The sequence below is a fragment of the Symphalangus syndactylus genome, chromosome X (assembly GCF_028878055.3).
Source record: "Symphalangus syndactylus isolate Jambi chromosome X, NHGRI_mSymSyn1-v2.1_pri, whole genome shotgun sequence".
Taxonomy (NCBI): domain Eukaryota; kingdom Metazoa; phylum Chordata; class Mammalia; order Primates; family Hylobatidae; genus Symphalangus; species Symphalangus syndactylus.
This window is the reverse complement of record NC_072447.2, coordinates 75,436,883-75,440,778: the sequence shown is the minus strand read 5'-3', so window position 1 is coordinate 75,440,778 and position 3,896 is coordinate 75,436,883. Positions and strand designations below refer to the sequence as shown.

General features: G+C 37.1%; 1 pseudogene; it reads left to right on the top strand.

Moving 5' to 3' along the window:
* The first annotated feature begins 444 nt into the window (after window positions 1-444).
* LOC129475333 (polycomb complex protein BMI-1-like) lies at window positions 445-3,506 on the top strand (annotated as a pseudogene).
* The last annotated feature ends 390 nt before the right edge of the window (window positions 3,507-3,896 follow it).

Here is a 3,896-nt window from a genome sequence, read left to right as displayed (position 1 = left end):
TTCTAGACACTCCCTCTATTTTCTAGCCAGGTTAGAAGGCCCTCTTTCTTCTTTTCCTGCCATCACACAAGGAAAACAGCTGCCCTTGCTGAAAGAGAACTGGCAAGGGTGAGGGTGGGGGTGGGAGCAAAGGGTATGTTGTCAAGGAAGCCCTGATTCGAGTTAGAAATACCTTCTAGCCCAGCAGAACAGTACCGATTACTGATCGCACTTCTTCCTCACGCTCCCTCCCCAGGGCACAGAAGAGGAGCCAGGCTTGGGAGGTAGCCCAGCTGAACACCTACAAAGCAGAGGCTCCTCTTTGGCTGTTGACAGTGGTATCTGCAGCTCACTTTAAGATGGCCAGTTAGCCCACATTCATTTTCTGTTCAAATGACTTTTAACTTTCATTGTCTTTTCCACTCGCTTTGATAGCCTCTCAGTGGCTGCTTTTCTGAGATCTTTCATAACACAAAAATGCATTGAACAATCAAAGTCAAAATCACTGAGCTAAATCCCCACTTAATGTGTGTGCTTTGTGGAGGATACTTAATTGATGCCAGAACCATAATAGAATATCTACATTCCTTCTGTGAAACCTGTATTTCGTGTTACCTACAGATCAGCAAATATTGTCCTGTAATGTCCAAGTTCACAAAACCATTATGCTCTGAATATAACATCAGATAAAAATCCTCAATCTGTTGTATACAAATTACTTCCAGGCCTTTTCAAAAATAAAATGACAAGGGATCTTTATGCATCTCTTTCTTCAGCTGTTGCTGCCAGTGGCCCTAATGAAAATAGAGAAGTTGCAGATGAAGATAAGAGAATTATAACTGATGATGGAACAATAAGCTTATCCATTGGATTTTTTTTTGACCAGAACAGGAAGTAAACAAAGACAAAGAGAAGTTTCAGGAGGAGGTGAATGATAAGTTATTTACAATGCTCAGCCAGAATGACTGTGATGAACCTAAGGAACATACCTTATACTTCCCAAGTGATGTCATGTATGAAGAGGAATCTTTAAAGGATAAATATACATTAATGGATATTACTTACATTTATATGTGGATAAGAAATGGACTTCTTCCTTTAAAGTACGGTGTTTGACCTATTAGTAAAAGAATGAAGCTTAGTTGCCAGAGAGATGAACTGACAAAAATGCTGGAGAACTGGAATGTGACTTTGGAGGTAACAAGGCCAATGGCCCAGTAGGAGTTATTTCCTCTAGCTCTTCTTGTTTGCCTAGCTGCACTACTCCAATCCAGTCTCCTCATCTTCAGTTTCCTCACATGCCCAGTATTATGAATGGCACCAGGAACAGTCCCACTGGTAACTATGAATCTTTCTCTCCCAACAGACCTAAAAAAATCATCAGCAAATGGGTTATTAGAAACTTCATTCTTAGGTTGATACCTGAGACTGTTAAGGAAAAAAAAAATCCAGCTCCCAATTTTTTTTTTGAGACAGGGTCTTGCTCTGTTCCCCAGGCTGGATCACAGTGGTGTGATCACAACTCACTGCAGCCTAGACCTCCTGGGCTCAAGCTATCCTCCAACCTCAGCCTCTCAAGTAGCTGGGACCACAGATGAGTGCCACCATGCCCAGCAAATTTAATTTTTTTTTTTAAATGTAGAGATGGAGGTCTCCCTATGTTGCCCATGCTGGTCTCAAACTCCTAGGCTCAAGCAATCCTCCCTCCTTGTCCTCCCAAAGTGTTTAGATTACAGACGCAAGCCATAGTGCTCAGCCAAGCTCCTAATTTATATAGGTATGTCTATGCCATTACAGCTTTACAAACACTAATACACGTGACTGTGGTCAAATTTGCTTTGTTTTGTAGTTACATTGAATTTGACTATAAAAGATGGACTAAGTGTGACATTCACATATACATTACTTGGAAAGAAAGATTGTCTTAAAATGAACTGGTTTTTGTGTGGGCAGGCAGTGTTTTCTTCTGTGTGAAGTGGTTTCTGTAAACACTGTTTGAATGTGAAAACACTCTAAAATAGACATAAACCTTGGTCCATAGTTCGTTGATCTCCATTAACATCTGTGTTACATGCTCTTGGATTGTTCTTGCTATTATGTTGCTTTATGAACCTGTAGACAACACATGCTTTTTATTTTGAAATTTTAAAAATAAAAAGAATATGCATAGAATGGTGCATAGACTATACATCAAATGCTGCGATGTAACTGTGAGTAGCCATTTCTTGCATATTTAACCATTTTGAGTTCTTAATTTCATTTTACTTCTCTGTTATTGCACAGAACAATCTTAAGAAAGTAAACAGCGGTTTTACAATTTGTGTGCTTTAAAAGTGGGTACTATTGTTTATTTTTACTGACTTATTTAAATGAATATATTTTGTAAGAATCAGATGGCATTATGCTTGCTTTACAATGCTGTATTCGTACAGAAACAGTATTGTATATTTATAAACATAATAATGAAAATATTGTGTTTCATGTACTTAGAAATGGTTGTTCAAGTTATCCAAACTAGTTCAGACTTGGCAGATACTCTGTATTTGAACTTTGCTTATCATCATGTAACATTTTAAATGTGGATACACAATTCTAAGTTATTTTCCATTGGAAGAAATTGACAAATCATTACAATGTTGAAATATGTCCAATAATACATTTTTTGCTTTAAAATTTTAGTACTATAATAAAGAAAAACTCTTAACCAAGGAATATAAAAATTACGTATATCGTTCTGAATTTTGCCTGTTGGCTATGGTGGAATTAGTGTGTTTTTAAAATGCCTGTCAGTAACTATAATTCTATGGCAATTTTTAAAATGAAACATTTAAATTTTTAAATGAATCAGAACTTTTTTTTTTTAGTATGGGGCATAGTAGCATTTTCTAATTTAATAGTTACTTTAACAGTTACAAACAATGGAATATACCTTCTCTGAAATGTCTGATAATATAAATAATTTATTATGATCTTCTACATGTATTAATTTTAAAATAGAGTGAGCATGTTGAATGTAAAATATGAATAACTCCAACAATTTTCCATATATATTTTGCTTTGGTCAAACTGTGTACATTTATCATCTATCAGTTATATGTGAGGCTGTTTATTCTTTATGAATATTGCTTCAGGTTTATATGGAAAACTTGTGGCTAAACATTTCATTGTCGCCTGTATGTAAAAGAAGCACAATTCTATCATTTTGTCTTGCTTATCACTATTAAATCACTACATTTGCATATTTTTAAAAAGCAGAACTGGGAACATCTTAGGTTTTGCCAAAGAAGAGTTCCAAAAGACAAGGATGTAGGAGGGAAGGTACAGTTTGTATCAGATGCCCATATTTTATCTACTGGGTTTTACTTTCCCTTGAAGGCACTGGTTCTCACTGTCACCCCTTGTAAGGGAACAGAGTTCTCAATTTAATGAGCACGGAGAAATTCCCAGGTTTGGACAAAGAAGAGCTTGGAAAGGAAAGCCTGCAGGAGGGGAAGGATTGGCTGCCCACAGCTCACCTCTCAGGATGATCTTTTTCTCAGCAGACACCACTGCCCCACTACTCTTTCAACTCTAGCTCAAGAAGGTATGCAAACTACATAAATTTGTGATTGCATTTGGCCACAAATAATAAAAGCAAATAAGCAAACAAAGAAACCCGGAAGTTTAAACAAGCAAAGGGTTTGCTTTTCTCATATAACAAGAAATCAAAAGCTAGCAAGTCCAGGAACCACTGGATATTCAGGCCCTCGTGTCTTTATGCTCTGCCATTCTTGCCTGTAGCATCATCCTAGTGATATAGGTATCTGTCTACAGGACAGATCGCTCCTGAAGCTCCAGGCATCATGCCTGCATTGCAGGAAGAAAGAAGAGGACAGGAAAAAGGCAAAACTTATGTGCCCATATAAGTGTCTTTAAAA